The sequence below is a fragment of the Juglans microcarpa x Juglans regia genome, chromosome 8D (genome assembly GCF_004785595.1).
Source record: "Juglans microcarpa x Juglans regia isolate MS1-56 chromosome 8D, Jm3101_v1.0, whole genome shotgun sequence".
Classification (NCBI taxonomy): Eukaryota; Viridiplantae; Streptophyta; class Magnoliopsida; order Fagales; family Juglandaceae; genus Juglans; species Juglans microcarpa x Juglans regia.
In genome coordinates this window covers 21,702,049-21,721,293 of record NC_054608.1, presented here as the reverse complement: position 1 = coordinate 21,721,293, position 19,245 = coordinate 21,702,049, and the positions used below count along the sequence as shown (strand labels likewise).

Here is a 19,245-nt window from a genome sequence, read left to right as displayed (position 1 = left end):
CCCGAGCTATACCATGACCTTGTCACGTCACCTAACATCCCGCTACGTCATTCTTACATCAACCCTTAACTCAACACGAGTACGGTTCCTCACGTACCCCTATCACATCGTGACATCTCGTCACGTTCCTCCTACGCCATTTTTACAATAACTCCTCACCCATTGCAAGTACGACTGTCAGTAACCATGTCACTTTGTGACGTTGCCCAGTCATGCTTCTGCTGCGTACTCTTACACTTGTTTTGCTACTTCATGCATATTCCTAGCCATAAGTCCATCACGGTGACACTTGTCACCTCAGACTACAGGCTGTGCCATAACTACTTCGGGACACTATTCCACAGTTCCCGACACTATTCACCATGGTCCACACCCATCATTCACACAACCATTCTTGTCTCTGTGACACGTCACACGGAGTGTGCTGCCTCGTGGAGTACACTCCACGTATACTCCCTTTCCACACGCTACAACCTATCATCAATATGGCATACCCGCCATACGATGCATCACCCTACCACATGGAGTACACTCCGCGTATACTCCCTTCATACACACTATGCCACATCACCACTATGGCATACCGGCCATACGGTGCATCGCTCCACTACATAGAGTACACTCCACTTATACTCTCTTCACACACGTGATGCCACATAGAGTACACTCCACGTATACTCCCTTTGCACACACTACAACCTATCATCAATATGGCATACCCGCCATACGATGCATCACTCCACCACATAGAGTACACTCCACGTGTACTCTATTCACACACACTACGACCCATCACCATTATGGCATACTCGCCATATGGTGCATCACTCTACCACATGGAGTACACTTTACGTGTACTCCCTTCACATAATCCATTTACATGCACTACGCCACATCACCCTTATGGCTTACCCGCCATATGGTGCATCAATCCACCACATGGAATACACTCCTCGTGAACTCCATCCACATACGCCACATCACCACAATTGTGTACACGCCATATGGAGCATCACTCAACCACATGGAGTACACTCCACGTGTACTCCATTCACATGCACTACGCCGCATCACCACTATGGCATACTCGCCATATGGTGCATCACTCTATCACATGGAGTACACTCCGTGTGTACTCCATTCACATACGTCACATCACCACTATGGCGTATCCGCCATACGGTGCATCACTCTACCACATGGAGTATACTCTGCATATATTCCATTCACATACGTCACATCACCACTATGGCGTATCCGCCATACAGTGCATCACTCCACCACATAGAGTACACTCCGCGTGTACTCCATTCACATACATTACGCCACGTCACCATTATGACATATCCACCATATGGTACATCACTCCACCGCATAGAGTACACTCCATGTGTACTCGTCCCGTTCCACAATACGCCAATAGGGTATATTTTACATATACTCTCCTTATCTCATTCTATGCCACACACATAGTACACTCAGCGTGTACTACTCCCATTCCACATGCCACGTCACCAATACAGCACACACTCCACAACCACACTACACAGCACAATCCACAACACTTTATAGCACACTTCCCAATTACGCCCAACACATCACAGCGCACTACACAGATAAGCCCAACACTTCACATACATGGCACATCACATCACCACACTACACATATATGCCCAACACTTCACATACACAGCACTTCACGTCACCACACTACACAGATATGCCCAACACTTCACAGCGCACTACACAGCGCATCTCAATACTACACAGTCATTCCCCTAATACTAACAGCATAGTCCACAACCTAATCAATTAATTAATATCTAACATAAATAACGAGAGATAGAGGGTTAGACCATCGACGGGATAACCCGTGCGTTGCTCGCTGATCGTCACAGCCGATGACGTCGGAAAGGTTGTACGTGGTGACTAACCCACGTACGTTGACTGTTTGGGCGTTTCGATAGCGAAGCATGGTCTTGGAAGGGCTCGTGAAGGCCTTGTGATGGTGGCAAGGAGCGTAACACGGCGAATCTAGCCGTTTATAGTGGCGGTTAGTCACACGTAGTGACTGTCCATCATGTGCAGTGGTTACCCACCACATAAAGTGGTGGTTTGAACCTAGGGCTCAGCTAAGGGAGGTGCGGTGGATCTCGTGGTGGCGTCGAGGTGGCGCCACGGTGGCTCACGGTGGTGGATCTGGCCTCACAATGGAGGAGAAGCCATGGGAGAGTGAGAGAGAGTGTGCGCGCATGGGTGACAGATCGGGGCTGTGGGTGGTTGGCTTGGCTTGGTGGTAGCCTGAGGAGGCTAAAGGTGGCGGTTACACACCGTGGGTGGCAGTGCATGGCGGTGGAGGGTGTAAAACCCATGCGTGTGAGGGGGAGGAAGCCATGCGGTGGAGGGAGGCTATAGGCCTCAGGTCACATGGAGGAGGAAGGGGAAGGGAGAGGGAGGCTCACGGTGGTGCCTGGTGGCCGTGGGTGCCGCGCACGGTGGTGCTAGGAGCATCAGTGGCCTTGAAGTCGTGGGAACCCATTTTCATGGGTATGATGCGTGTGCTCGATGGAGGAGGAGAGGGACGCTGAGCTTGCTAGAAGATGATGGCCGGCAGGAGGAGAAGCTGCAGTGGGAGTGGTGGCGCCGTTGGGCGGCGCACGGAGGTGGAATGGGCATCATGCCCATTCGGGCTTTACACATCCAAAAGGGAGAAAGGGAGAGCGTGAGGGAGAGAGATCAGGCTGGGGAGGCTTGCCAGCGTGAGGTGGAGCTGGTGGTGCCGGCGGTGAGGTCTGGTGACGCACGGCTGCGCCGGGTTGAGCAGTGGAGGCTTCGGCGTGAAGGATTGCGTACAACGTACGCCGTAGGAGAGAGGGAGGAGAGAGAGAGGGCTGGGGGAAAAGTGAGGGAAAGAGAGAGGGCGTCTGGGTTTATAATCCAGTCCCTTCGTCTGGGGATCCTCAAAACGATCTAACGTTGAGATATTAAAATACTGATTTGAAAATGCGTAAACGTTAACTTAATTAAAAGCACTTAGAGGAATTAAGGTAAATATTATTTTAAACTAACTTTAGTTTATAAAATAATATTCTTCATCATTAATAAAATGATGAAGTCTTATTTAATATATTTAAAAGGATGAAACCATTTAATTAATTAAAGCTTTCAACATAATTTAAATCCCATAATATTTTAAATAACTGAAATCATTTTAATAATAATATTAAAATGATTTCTAACAATTATAATATTTTTGGAGCTCTTCAAGAATATTATAATTGTCATATTTAAAATCAAGTTTAGTTCAATTACACTGGAAATACTCCTTATAAATATTTCCAGTACATTTAAAACACTGGGCGTGCTTTAGAAGTCACATAATATCTTTTGAAACATGCCATCGAGGTTCGGCACGTATGACGAGGCTCGCAGTCGCTAGATGGAAGGGGCAGACAATTCACAAAACCTCTGCCCTCGGGATTTGCTTACGTCATAAAGAAGGAATGTATGTCAGAAAGAGAGAAACGTACGTAAGAAGGAAGGATCAAGGTATTACAATTACCCCTTTTAAGAGGCAAGATAGAGGACCAAATAGTGGTAAACCCATGTAGATGAAAAACAGATGATGGCACTATTTTAAACCCCAAAACCAAAACATCATAGGTAAGAAAAATGGTGAAACTCGAAAACCACATGTAAATCATACTAGGGAATAAATTAAAAGTCTATTACCATCAATATTTCATCATTTGGAAGATGAAATCAAGCTTTATTTCCAAGCTTTGAGGCAAAAACCAAAAATGGGTATGGAGGGAGTATACTCGTATGGCTTGGAGAGGATGAGAGAAAAGATTTTTCTTCTTCCCTTGCTATGGAGTCACAAGGCTTGAAGGAGATGAGAAAAACTGAGTTTCTTGAAGATGAAAAGAAAAGATGAAGGAAAGAGATGAAGGTGGCGTTGGCTTTAGCTTGCTTGGAAAGGAAGTGAAATTTTCTATTTTCCTTGGGTGAGGGTCGACGGGTAGGAGTAGATATACCTTAGGATTAGTTTTTGTTTTTTCTTCTCTCTTCTGTTGCCTTAGCGATGGATGCAAGGAAAAGAAAAAGAATTTTGTGGCTTGCTTAGGAAGCCTAAGGGCTAAAGTCCAGGGAAAGAAAAGAAAAAGAATTTAGTTGCTTGTCTTGGAAGCCTATAGGTCCAAGGGAGAAAATGGCTCAATTGCTTTAGTCAGAGCTTATCCCATAAGATAGGGAGATGAATGCTGGAGATCTATCCACCTCAAGAATACTTTTCACCTACCAATCTAATGGTAGAGAATAATTGGACCATTTCTTAAATAAATAAAAATTAGAGGACTTAAGAAAAATATTTCAAAGTCTTAAAAATCATACCCTTGATTTATTTTAATAAATCATATTTTAAAATAAAGCATACTCATCTTAAAATAAAATAATAAAAATCTTTATATCAAAATATTTAACTTAAAGAATTAATAAAATAACGTAAGGACCGACGTAGTAGGACTCGGGTATTACATCTTAGCAACCACTTTATAAATGACATTGCATAAGCTAATACGCCTAAAATCAGAAACTTTTTTTGCCTCTTTCAGCTTTGGAATCAATGTAATGTAGGTGCCATTTACACCCTTCAAAGAGCCACCATTATTTAGAACATGTAAAGCAAAACTGCACATTTCTTTGTCTTCAATCTCCCAATGAGTTTGATAAAAGTGAGTAGGGAAACCATTGGGTCCAAGGGAGCTTAGAAGATTCATTTGGAACATAGCTTCCTTCACTTCTTCTTATGTAAATTGCATAAGCAAACTTTTTTTCATATCTTCTGTAACTTTTGTAGCCATTCCTGATATGCAACTGTCAATAGCAGTAGGATTAGATGAGGTAAAAAGGTTGATGAAAAACCTTGAAAAGAGATCACCAATCTGCTACCTATCTGTAACTGCATGCCCATCCTAATCCACCAGTTGCCTTATTGAATTTGCTTTCCTTCTTTGTGATGCATACAAGTGGAAAAAAGGTGTATTTCAATCACCAAATTGCAACCAATGTTGTTTAGCCCGTTGCTTCCATTTGAGCTCCTTCTCAGCAAGATGTAGTTCAATGTCCTCTTGATGCTGCTTTACATTACTAAGGTGAGTCCCATCTCCACTATCCTGCAAACTAGCAACAACTTCCATCTTCTTCTTAATGTACTGGGGAGTTTTCCTCTTGTTGTAAGTTGTCATCTTTCGAAGAGCCTTTTGACAATTAAACAACCTCTTTCTAATAAGCTCATCATCTGTGTTACCATTACAACCCTGATGTCATGCTTCCTTAATTATGGTAGAACACTCCTCCCTCAATGTCCAAGCTGCCTTATATATGAAAATAAATTGTATGTTCCTTTCCTACAACTCCTTACTGCATAGAACCAATAGAAGAAGGGTATGATCAGATTTAATAGCAGGGAGAATATGACAAAAGCTGTTTGGGAATATCTACTGCCACTCAGTATCAGCTGGAGCACTATCTAGCTTTTCTTTAGTGAAGAACGGCCCAGGTCTATTGTTGGACCAGGTAAACTTTGGTCCTTGTGTATAAACTCTAATCAAAGAACACCACTCAATTGCATCCTTAAATTGCACCATTTGTTTGTAGGGTCTGATACTAGCCCCCACTTTATCATTTTGACTTATGAGCTCCTTAAATCCCCTATATAGATCCATGGAAGAGCCATGTCTTATCCTAGCATTTTCATAAGTGCTCAACTCTGCTCCCTCTTAGAATTCTCAGGATGTCCATAGAAACTTGTAAACATCCATTTCTGATTGCCATGAATCTCAGAAACAATTGCACTAATGTTCCATCTCGTATAGTTGCTAATAGTTACATTAAAATCTTCTTTGCAAAGTAGTGCATGACCACCACATTTTCCAATGCTCTCTACTGTCAAACAAGCATCAAATTTTAGCTTAACCCTTATAGCCTCCATTTTTCTTTATTGCATTTTGTTTCCATCAAAACCACCACACTGGGACACTTCTCCTTAATCAACAAACTAAGAACCCTAACTGTCCAAGTATTTCCAAGCCCTCGGCAATTCCAACTTAAGCAACTCATTGGCTTTGGCAGGGCTAGACACCAACCGCTACTAATTGAGATTGAGTGAGCACTGCTGCATTGGGTCCATGTGTCTGTTTTTTAGAAAGGCTCCTTCTTGCAACATCATCTTCAATTCCAGTCATAATACTTATCTTTCGAGAGCTTATTTCATAATGGTGGCCTGGGGAACTTGTTTTATTCCAAGCTTTCCTTTTTCCATTTGGTTTCTTTTTTGTGCCCCTTGTCATTAAGGCCATCTACAACTATATAATTCTGCTCCCTTTGAAAGGGGTCAACACCTGTATTCTGGTCTCTATGATTATCATCAAATTCCTTAATCAGAGGAGGAATGGAAGAAACAGCTTCAGGGGACCTAAGATGACCAATTACTGAATTGGAAAGAATATCCTTTTCAACCATGATTCCAACAGAATCTGAATCCATATCAGAGGCCTCTTGAGTAAGTGAAATCTTTCCTTGTTGCCAAATTTCGACCCAACAGCCCTTGAGTAAGCTCCTCGGATTGATATCCTCTTTCCACTTCAAAACTTGGACGCTTTGATTGCTCCTCATTCCTAGGCAGGAAACTTTCCATATTAACAACTGCAGGTCTGATCTCTTCCACTGAATGTGCCTCTTTTCTAGAAGAATTTGACTTCTTACTAGGGCTGCAACCCGACCAACCCGACCCAACCCGATTGACTCGAATCTAGAGCAGAACAAATAGATATGGACCGACCCGACTCGAGATTGGAAGCACAAGGGGCAAAACTGCAAATCAGCAACTATAGAACAAAACAAACCCAAATCAGAACAAAGCGCCCTTGCCCTCGATGACGACGAATCTGGTAGACAATGTCGTCCTCTCTATCTGCAACTTCTGGGTTAAATTGGTCTGTCCCATTCTTATGCTCAAACTAGTAATGGCTTAGGTGGTGGTGTTATTAAGGGCATTAATGCATTTCCCACAGATCAAAATCATATACCTTTCAAGCATAATCATGTTTTTATTGAAGTGGGCATTCATTCTTGGATCCAAGGGTTGTGTTTGTGTGATTAGTGGGTGTTGATACAAATGAAAAATCGGTAAGGGCTTTAGATAATGGGTCCACCTCAAGGCTTCTGCAACAAGGACATGCCTCCTAGCTTAATGGACATGAAAGATGGGAAAATAGATGTTGGTGTATTTGATGAAGGACGTTAAAAATGCTGGAAGTTAAGCTCTCAGAAGCTTGAATAATGGGCTGGAGGTTTCTAGCAAGGAGTAGAGCACCCCTTCCTTCAACTGAGGAAGAAACCATCAAGGAGGTACTCTCCGAAACCCCGAAGCCCAAGCCTCCACAACCTCTAGGTTTCCAATCTACTGCTACTAAGCCTGTGTTCAACAAAGTCAAAGGTAATGATGGAGACAGAGACGACGAAGACAACAAGAACAAGCATGCTTTGGTGTAGTCGGTTTTAGAGGGGTTTGACCCCCTAGTTACTTCAACAAGTTTTTAGGGTTGGGTGGAGATGCCTTTTCTGCACAGGCCTAGTTCTGACCATCTTTGACATTATTACCATTCCCAGCTTCATCTTCCTCCTGGTCCCAAGAACTTCGAGAATTTCCATGATCTTTACTGCCATTGTTCATGGGAGATGATTCAGAACTTGGTTTATGGAATGAAGCCTAAGCCAGACTCCATATTGACTTTGTTGCCCACTATGAAGGATTTTCCATTCTTCGATTGATCACCATTAGCCCTATGTTTAATAATACCACAATTAAAACAGAAATTTGGGAGTCTTTCATACTTGAAGGAAATCCAACATTTACTCCCTAGAACATTGATCAACATACCACGCATGAGTGGCTTTGTGATATCCACTACAACTCTTACTCTAAGATAAGGACCCCATCCAACCCCATCCCACCATTCCAATCTTACTACCAATCAACCTACCAATATCTCTATCTCAAGTCATCCCTCCTAAAGGGATATTGTCAAGCTGAACCCTCATTGGTTCAGTACAGAATGTAATATCTTTTGGTGCAACATGACCATCAAAAGAAGTCAAGCATAACAAATTACGATCAAATGTCCAAGGCCTACCTTTCATCACTTTCTAGAGGTCTGTTGCCTGTTGAAATTCGATGACAAAGAGGTTGGAACCAACCTCCTTGAACTGTATTTTCCCTTTAGCCTTCCACACAATCTGCATGGTTGATTTGAAAGCATCCCCACTTACACTCTTCTCAGCCACAATGAGTCCTACAAGGCATAGTTTAACACGAATAGAAACCATGCTCTCTTGTGAAAACTCCACATCTAAAGTACTCTACTCCCTTTCAGTGACGCAAAGTTCACCCCATTTCTCAATGATATCATCTACCATCATAGCATGACATCACCTCTAACACACTCTCAATAAGAAAAAAAGAAAAAACCAGCAAGAAAAAGTGAAAACCAAACCAGCCTCCTCCAAGAAAGAGACAGTCTTGCCTAAAGCAAACAACCTCCTCAGCTCTTGCTAGGAGACTTGTGATTTGTTTAATCTACTATAAAATAAAAGTAGTTAATTTAAAATTAAAAGTAGTTAATTTACAATCTAATTTATCACATCAAGACATTTTAGTTTGTAAATTTATTTTTGTAAAATCTTTTTATACCTAAAGCATTTCTCAATTGTGGATAAGCAAAACTTGTTTTATTGAACTTGTAATGACCTTCAGGCTCCAACTAAAAATAATAATTGCATCATATAGAAACAACTCTTTAATTCGATTTGTTTGGTGGTACTTCGTACAACTTCTACGGTTTGACCATTCAATTCGATGAGGACGAGTTGAATACACCGGAACCCTCACTTGGACAAAAATTCTAAGCTCATTCGAAAAACTAGTAAATTTTCTAAAATAAACTAAAAATTAAGTAATTACTTAATTTAAGCAAGAAATTAGAAATAATGAATTTAATAGGTCTATCACAATAAAAGAACATTAAATTAATTATAAAAATCAATAAATTTATTAATGAGCATAAGAATATAGCAATGCTTTATTTGATTTAGCAAAAATTATACATATCTAAGCTATTATTGTCATAAGGCCTTGTCAATGCTGTCTAAAGAGAGGTATTAAATTTGGCTTTCTCCATCTTAAGTTCTCATTCCCAAACATAAATTGTTCGCGCAACATATAATTAAAACACTTTAATTTTTTTAAAAACACTAGAAAACTAAAAAAAAAAACTATATCTATAAATATACAGAGTGTCGCGACTCAACTCTATCAGTTTGCCCCCTCAAACTTACCATTAGTACAAATTAAACTTTTCTTTGTTTTTTTTTTTTTTATTTCAAACATTTTTAAACATCTTTAAACAGTTTGAAAAAAAAAATACACCACTTCATTAATAGTCACTTCATTAACTATTAAAAATAAACAAAAAATGAAAATAAAATAAAACACTTGAGCAATAACTTTGAGGAGGTAGAATTATGGGACCAAGTATCAATTTCCAAACATAAATTCCTCAACAAAAGGAAAAGTTAAAACAGCCACTTGATCAGCTTTTAATTTTGACTTCCAAGCGTAGAAACTGTCAAAGTAATACAAGGGTAAATCCCAAGATCGAATTCACAGGGACAATGAGAATTTAGCAAACATTTCATTTTCGCAAGACAACATATTACCGTTTGGAGTGACACGAAAGTTTAAAATGATAAGAAAAGATTAAACTAAATGAGTTAGCAATGAACAAAAAATAATAAAAAGAAAAGAAGAATAAATTTTAGAACTTAACCGCTAACTATATTCACATCTAAATGGGGCTATTTACTAAGAAAGAGTGGAATGGATTATGAGTGAGATTTTCAGAATGATCAAACATAAGTAAAGCTGAAAATAAAAGTGAATCTATTTTTCTTTTTCTAAAATTGCTAAGAATCAAGATTTAAAGAAAATGTGCGGAAGTTGACGTAAACTTGTAAGAAGCAATTAAACAAACACTTGGGATGCAATTTTCACCCACTAATTTGGTGATGGATTTACTTCTCTTTTCATTTTCCTTCAACCATTCTCTCTTTCCTAGAGATCATGGTCGGATAATATAGCAATAAACCACAATCATTATTTTAATAAAACTACTTGACAAATTATATGACAATCATAGAAAAATGAAAGAAAAACATCAAAGTCATGTTACTTGTTCAAGTATCAATTGTGCCTTACGTCTACAATTGATCTAAACCAAGAACAAAGAACTCTAATCTTTTCTAAATGCACATTGAAATATAATCCATCAAGTTAATCATCAAAAGCACTAAATGTTGAAGAGAATCCAATCCCAAATAGTCATGGGTTACTCATTGAATCCCAAGCTAAAAATCTAGCCTATCATCTCTAGATTAACAAAATGCTCAAGAAGATTAAAATCCAACATCACTAAATACTGTTTCAAAAGAAAATTGCTAAATGAAAAATATACTATATCCCTAAAAATTTGCTGAAATCCGAAACTCAGAACTAGAAAAACTGGCGGAAAATAAAATAAAATGGCAGTAAAAAGAACTGTAAAATAAAATGAAGAAGAAGAAGAACGTGGAACGAAAATAAGTCCCCCAAAAACAGCCAACCCTTTCGGCCAAAAATCTTTTCTTTTTATACTCTCTCCCTCTCTGCATTTCACGTTTGCAGATCGTGGGTTTTGATCTTCCCCTTCTGCTGCGCGTTACGTCCCTGCTGTGCGTTTCGCGTCTACTAGCTGCCCGTTTTGATCTCAGCTCCCGCGTTCCACTTCAATCCTCCTCTGCAGTTCGCGTCTCAAGCTGCTCCTCTTACGCGTGAGTGCCCTGCACCATTCCAGCCTCTGCAGCGCACCTTGAGCCGCTCGATCCAGCCCAGGTTCCTGCATGCCACGTCTCCTGGAAGCTGCTATCCGCATGTCTGCCCCTCAAGTCACTAGTGTTTTGCGTGAGTCTTCAGAGCATTCTTTGTAGTTGCTGTGTCAGTTGGGTAATTCCAAGAATACCCATATATTTTTAACAACTTTCCCACAATGCCCTGCAATCATTAACAAAAATATTAGAATAAAATTTGATTTATTAATCAGAATTTAACATTGAGTCAAGCATTAAACTTTACTATATAATTAAGTGCTTAATTCATATTTTGGTTAAACATATCATTCATTTTAGCAACTTAATCATGTAATTTTTAACACTTTATCACACCCCCCAACTAGCTTTTTGCTAGTCTCTAGCAAATAATGCGATAAAAATATTGTAGGATCCAAGAATGAGGTGCTAAATTCAAATATCTCTACAAAAGATCAATCATATTGAAATCATGGGCATTAGAATATAGTCAAGTCTAGTTTTAGCTCAACACAAAAGCTTATAAAATTCTCAAGAGCTCAAACAAGGGAAATGTACTTAAGCTGAAGATCTTTGAGTGCACCAAGTGTGTGACAGATTTCTATTTGTTAGTTTCAAGATTTCTCACAATAGTTTCATCCTAACAACTTTTTCAAGAAAAACCAAAAGGTCTTCACTCCAATTCAAAACCATTACATTAGCGGCTTTCACGCTATCACACTTTGAAAGACCATTTTTTTTTTTTTTTATATAGATCCCGGTGATAGGCAGCCTTTTCCAATGTACTTGCACAATTTTTTTTTTTTTCATCACACTTTTCCTAAGCTATTAAGATATGGTTCATTGTAGTTCTTGCTAGTTGCTTAGAAGAAACCACTGATTGTCATCAAACAAACCACAAAAAGTATCTGCTTGTGTCAATTAAGGTCATCAATCAATAGCTTTGAACTAACTTTCCCAAGTTTGAGTTGCTTAGACATATCATAAGGTCAAGTGTCAAACTTAAAACCAACCAATGGGAATTAGTGTAGCCCAAAACTGTAACTATCTGATCTTAAGTAGAGAAGTGTGAAAATAATAGCTTGGTGGCGACAAAAATTCAGACCCCACAATTATTAATCCTGAGAGACTAATGGTAGAAGGCTCTCTTACCCCCCAACTAAAAATGGGCAGTGTCCTCAATGCAAATCATGAATAAAACGAGGGATGAAAGGAAATAGGGTCGAAGGAAAATACCTGAGATGGCTGAAAGGATTGTGAACGTAAAAATGAAACCATAAAAGAATAAACAGTGCTGAACCTGAAAAGATATACTAAAGAAAAAGAAAAAGAAAAAAAACATAGAACTGAAACAAATAAAAGCAGAAAAATAAAAAGGAAAAGAAGAGAAAAGGAAAAAAAATCAAAACAAAAATAAGCTAAGGACCATGAGAATAGGTGGGATCTTCCAAAGGAATGGAAGTATCCTCATGTGAAAGTTTTGCCAAAAAATGTTTAAGTCGTTGGCCATTAACTTTGAAAGTGTTTCCATTTTTAGGATTAGTAATCTCAACAGCTCCATATGGAAACACAGCCTTAACTACATAAGGCCCACTCCACCTCGATCTTAATTTGCCTGGAAATAGATGGAGGCGGGAATTGTAAAGTAAGACTTGCTCATTGGGCTCAAAATTCTTTCTTTGATTGTGCTTGTCATGTAATACCTTGATGCGTTCCTTTAACAATTTGGAATTGTCATATGCATCTCGCCTAAGCTCATCCAATTCTGAAATCTGAAATTTTCTCACAGAACCAGCATGGTCAATAGAAAAATTAAATTGTTTAACAGCCCAATATGCCTTATGTTCAAGCTCAACGGGAAGATGACTTGCCTTTCCATATACCAAGCGATAAGGAGACATGTTAAGAGAGGTTTTAAAGGCTGTCCTATAAGCCCAAAGTGCATCAGTAAGCCTTAAAGACCAATCTTTCCTGTTGGGGTTGACTGTTTTTTCTAAGATGTGCTTAAGTTCCCTATTAGCTAATTCAACTTGCCCATTCGTTTGCGGGTGATATGGAGTGGAAATTTTATGGTGTATACCATATTTTTTCATGAGGGCAGCGAATGGTTTGTTGCAAAAATGAGTTCCATTATCACTAATGATAGCTCTAGGCATGCCAAATCTAGCAAAAATGCTTTCTTTCAAAAACTTAAGCACAATCTTATGGTCATTTGTTTTACATGGAATGGCTTCAACCCATTTAGAAACATAATCAACAGCCACGAGGATATACAAATAACCAAAAGAAGATGGAAATGGCCCCATAAAATCAATCCCCCAACAATCAAAAATCTGAATGACCAAAATGGGTTGTAAAGGCATCAAGTTTCTCTTAGTGATCGTGCCTAGTTTTTGACATAGCTCACAAGTTTTGCAAAAATCATACGCATCCTTAAACATACGCGGCCAATAAAACCCACTTTGTAAAATTTTTGCAACGGTTTTATTTGCAGAAAAGTGCCCCCCACAAGCCTCATTATGACAAAAAGAAAGAATAGCTTGTATCTCATGATCAGGCACACATTTCCTTATGATTTGGTCAGAACAATATTTAAACAAGTAAGGATCATCATAAAAGAATGACTTTACCTCATGCTTGAATTTTCGTATGTCTTGAGCACTCCAATGGGGTGGAGTTTGTCCTGTCACCAAAAAATTAACAATATCAGCAAACCAAGGTAAATTTTTGACTGACATTAATTGTTCATCAGGAAATGAGTCAAGGATAGGGATAGTGTGATCCGTTTCAGCAAATGTAAGCCGAGACAAGTGGTCGGCAACTACGTTTTCTGCACCCTTCTTGTCTTTGATGATAAGGTCAAATTCTTGTAGAAGAAGAATCCATCTGATTAACCGTGGTTTAGCATCCTTCTTCGACAATAAGTACTTTAACGCTGCATGGTCAGTGAAAACAACCATAGGAGAACCAAGAATATAAGTTCGAAACTTGTCTAATGCAAAAACTACAGCAAGCAATTCCTTTTCAGTGGTAGAATAATTTCTTTGGGCTCCATTTAAAGTTCTACTTGCATAAGAAATGACATGTGGGAACTTATTTCTACTCTGTCCAAGGACAGCTCCTATGGCTACATCACTAGCATCACACATTATCTCAAAAGGAATAGACCAAACAGGGGGTTGCATGATAGGGGTTGTGGTGAGCAAAATTTTCAGCTTATCAAAAGCATCTTGACAAGAAGAGGTCCATTCAAAAGCAACATTATGCACAAGTAACTCACACAAGGGCTTAGAGATAGAACTAAAATTTTGAATGAATCGCCTATAAAACCCAGCATGCCCAAGAAATGATCTGATTTCTTTCACTGTTTTGGGTATAGGAAGCTTGGAAATAAGTTCAATCTTAGCTTTATCAACCTCAATACCTCTTGATGAGACTATGTGACCAAGAACTATGCCTTGTTGAACCATGAAATGACACTTTTCCCAATTGAGAAGCAAATGCTTCTCTTCACACCTGGCTAAAACAGCTTGTAAGTTAGTCAAACATGTATCAAAAGAACTGCCAAACACTGAAAAATCATCCATGAATATTTCCAAACAGTTTTCAATCATGTCGCTGAAAATACTAAGCATACATCTTTGGAAAGTAGCTGGTGCATTACATAGTCCAAAAGGCATTCTTCTAAATGCAAAAGTGCCAAACGGGCAAGTAAAAGTTGTTTTCTCTTGATCTTCGGGGGCTATTTCTATTTGGTAAAAACCAGAATATCCATCAAGAAAGCAATAGAAATCATGACCCGCAACTTTTTATAGCACTTGATCGAGAAATGGCAAAGGGAAATGATCTTTCCTAGTGGCGGCATTCAACTTCCTATAATCTATACACATTCGCCAACCAGTAGAAATCCTAGTAGGAATCAGTTCATCTTTCTCATTTTTCACAATGGTAAGCCCAGATTTTTTTGGTATTACATGAATGGGACTTATCCACTTGCTGTCGGCAATAGGGTATATGATTCCCATGTCAAGTAATTTCAAAATCTCTGTTTTTACCACCTCTTTCATGGTAGGATTTAATCTCCTTTGCATCTCCCTAGAGACTTTAGCATTTTCTTCTAAATAAATCCTATGAGTGCACACAAGAGGATTTATACCTTTTATATCTGCGATTTTCCACCCAATGGCACCTTTGTGTTGCTTTAAGACTTCCATCAATTTCCCTTCTTGGTCATAAGAGAGTTGGGCTGAAATCACCACTGGGAAGGTGTTGTCCGGTCCCAGAAATGCATATTTCAAGTCACTTGGCAATGGCTTCAGTTCTAGTATTGGAATTTCATTTGCTGTCAACGGTGGGAGTTGCTCAATCTTTGGCCTCCATTTAGTCTCCAATTTATTTTCTGCATTAAAAACATGAGAAACATCAATGGGGGTGTCATCAGTGAGGAGTTCACAAAAATTTTCTAACTCAAACAGCAGGTTAGTGGACTGGTATGCCAAATAAGTCTCCTCCTCAAGGATGGTTTCCAACAAATTCACTTCTTGTACATCTTCCAAGTTTGAGGTTGCCTACAAATATTGAAAATATTTAGTTCAAGGGTCATGTTCCCAAAACTCAGCTTTAAAACACCACTCCTACAATTTATTAATGCATTTGAAGTAGCAAAACACAACAAAATCAACGGGATAAAAGAATTTATCCACTTGAACCAAGACATCCTCAACAACTCCTCTTGGCATTTTAATAGACCTATCCGCTAGTTGTAAAATGATAGGAGTTGGTTTTAATTCCCCCAAACCAAGTTGCTCATAAACATTATAAGGCAGTAAATTCACACTTGAACCAAGATCTAACAATGCTTGACCAATTTTTGAACTTCCTATAACACAAGCAATTGTTGGTGAACCGGGATCTTTATATTTTGGTGGGGTATTGCTCTGAATTATGGCACTGACCTGCTCAGTAAGAAAAGCTTTCTTTTGCACATTTAATTTTCTTTTAACCGTACACAAATCTTTTAGAAACTTAGCATATGTAGGAATTTGTTGAATAGCATCCAACAAAGGGATATTAATCCTCACATGCTTGAATATTTCTAAAATTTCATATTGGTGTTTGTCTTTGTGCAGAGGAACCAATCTTTGAGGAAAAGGAGCAGGTACATGACATGAAATCTTTTCAGTTTCAGTTTCATTTTGTTCAAACTCACCATTTTCAGCCTCATTTTGTATAGGTTTAGAGACCTTACCAGCCTTGTCTGAACCTTGAGCCGGAATGTTCACCACCCTACCATTTCTCAAAGTGGTGACCGCCTTCACTTGCCTCACATTTGAACTCTCAACTGCCCCTTGTGGTGGCTGACTTTGTGGATTGGGTTGAGGTTGTGCAGGAAGTTTTCCTTTCTCTTGAGAGCTCCATGCCGTAGTCATCTTTGTAAGTGTGCTCCGAATGTCATTTATCGCTTGAGAGTTTTGATTGTTGATTGTTGCTTGACCTTGCATAAACTGCTGCAAGGTGTTTGACAATTGCTGTACTATCTCTTCAAATCCCTTCTTTTGCATTGGAGGTGCTTGAATTGCGAGTTGAGAGGGTCCCGGAGCCAAGGCTGCTGGAGCTACTTGCTGGTCATTCCTCCACCCAAAATTTGGGTGGTTTCTCCATCCTGGATTATAAGAATTAGAATAAGGACCAGAATATGGTTTTTGTATCATATTTACAGCATTAGATTGGTCTAACAATACCTCTTTGAATGCGGGGATCGTGGGACACTCATTAGTTGAATGCCCATGATCCTCACATATGCTACACTTCTCTGAATTTTTATGGACAGCATGCACTTCATTTACCTTTTTTAATTCCATAGCTTCCATTTTTCTAGACAACAAAGTTAATTTAGCACGCAAATCATCATCTTCTTTCAAAGTATATTTTCCATGACCAGACTCAACTTGCCTAGACCTATCATGCACATTAGTTGTGTCCCAAGATTGAGCATTTTCAGCAAGGTAATCAAAATATTCAAATCCTTCCTCAGGCTCTTTGTCAAAAAATTCTCCATTACACATGGTTTGTACAAATTGGCGCATTTTAGGTGTCAAACTTTCATAAAAAAAAACTTATCAAACGCCAATTTTCATAACCATGATGAGGACAAGCATTTAAAAGATCTTTGAATCTTTCCCAACTTTGATAAAAAGTTTCATAATCTTTTTGGGTAAAGTTCATGATTTGTCTTTTAAGTGCATTCGTCCTATGTATTGGAAAGAATTTCTTCAAAAATTCAGTTTGCATTTCTTGCCATGTGCCTATGGTTCTAGGTCTCAATGAATTTAGCCACGTTTTAGCCTTATCTTTCAAAGAAAATGGAAACAACTTTAGTCTAATAACCTCCTCAGTGCAAGTCCGGTCCATGAATGTAGAACAAACCTCTTCAAACTCTTTGATATGAAGGTAAGGATTCTCGGAATCCATGCCATGAAAATGTGGAATTAATGGAATCATTCCAGGTTTGAAGTTAAAGGCATTTGCATTCAAAGGTTGGATTATACATGAAGGTGTGCTAGTTCTGACAGGTTGTAAATAATCTCTAAGTGTCCTATTCTGATTCACTACTTCCCGATCATGATTCTCATTTTCAGCCATGGTACTATTAGTGTCAGAAGATGACTCAAGAGAAAGTGATGCTGAGGTAAAAGATGCTTGTGATTCTGTCCTAACCAACCGAGAAGTTTGGTCCCTAGTCCAACCAGTCATGCAAACAAGAACAGAAAATAAAAGAGTATGCAAAATAAACACAAAAAAAATAAAGTAAAATAAAATAAAGAAAAATGTCACCCAAGCTGTGAAGAGGTTCACAGCACTACAAACGTCTTCTCAACAATATGAGAATGCTCTGATAAACACCAGTTGTCCCCGGCAACGGCGCCAAAAACTTGATCAGCTTTTAATTTTGACTTCCAAGCGTAGAAGCTGTCAAAGTAATACAAGGGTAAATCCCAAGATCGAATTCACAGGGACAATGAGAATTTAGCAAACATTTCATTTTCGCAAGACAACATATTACCGTTCGTAGTGACACGAAAGTTTAAAATGATAAGAAAAGATTAAACTAAATAAGTTAGCAATGAACAAAAAATAATAAAAAGAAAAGAAGAATAAATTTTAGAACTTAACCGCTAACTATATTCACATCTAAATGGGGCTATTTACTAAGAGAGAGTGGAATGGATTATGAGTGAGATTTTCGGAATGATCAAACATAAGTAAAGCTGAAAATAAAAGTGAATCTATTTTTCTTTTTCTAAAATTGCTAAGAATCGAGATTTAAAGAAAATGTGCGGAAGTTGACGTAAACTTGTAAGAAGCAATTAAACAAACACTTGGGATGCAATTTTCACCCACTAATTTGGTGATGGATTTACTTCTCTTTTCATTTTCCTTCAACCATTCTCTCTTTCCTAGAGATCATGGTCGGATAATATAGCAATAAACCACAATCTTTATTTTAATAAAACTACTTGACAAATTATATGACAATCATAGAAAACTGAAAGAAAAACATCAAAGTCATATTACTTGTTCAAGTATCAATTGTGCCTTACGTCTACAATTGATCTAAACCAAGAACAAAGAACTCTAATCTTTTCTAAATGCACATTGAAATATAATCCATCAAGTTAATCATCAAAAGCACTAAATGTTGAAGAGAATCCAATCCCAAATAGTCATGGGTTACTCATTGAATCCCAAGCTAAAAATCTAGCCTATCATCTCTAGATTAACAAAATGCTCAAGAAGATTAAAATCCAACATCACTAAATACTGTTTCAAAAGAAAATTGCTGAATGAAAAATATACTATATCCCTAAAAATGTGCTGAAATCCGAAACTCAAAACTAGAAAAACTGGTGGAAAATAAAATAAAATGGCAGTAAAAAGAACTGTAAAATAAAATGAAGAAGAAGAAGAACGCCGAACGAAAATAAGTCCCCCAAAAACAGCCAACCCTTTCGGCCAAAAATCTTTTCTTTTTATACTCTCTCCCTCTCTGCATTTCACGTTTGCAGATCGTGCGTTTTGATCTTCCCCTTCTGCTGCGCGTTACGTCCCTGCTGTGCGTTTCGCGTCTACTAGCTGCCTGTTTTGATCTCAGCTCCCGCGTTCCACTTCAATCCTCCTCTGCAGTTCGCGTCTCAAGCTGCTCCTCTTATGCGTGAGTGCCCTGCACCATTCCAGCCTCTACAGCGCGCCTTGAGCCGCTTGATCCAGCCCAGGTTCCTGCGTGCC

The 19,245-nt window shown here is 38.8% G+C and overlaps 1 non-coding gene and 1 pseudogene across 1 annotated transcript; one reads left to right on the top strand and one right to left on the bottom strand.

Annotated features, from left to right (window-relative positions):
- Nucleotides 1-12,377: 12,377 nt before the first annotated feature.
- LOC121242277 lies at nt 12,378-17,146 on the bottom strand (annotated as a pseudogene).
- On the top strand, nt 17,096-17,202 carry LOC121243775. Its single transcript, XR_005936264.1, has one exon. It is a non-coding gene; the product is annotated as a small nucleolar RNA R71 (small nucleolar RNA).
- The last annotated feature ends 2,043 nt before the right edge of the window (nt 17,203-19,245 follow it).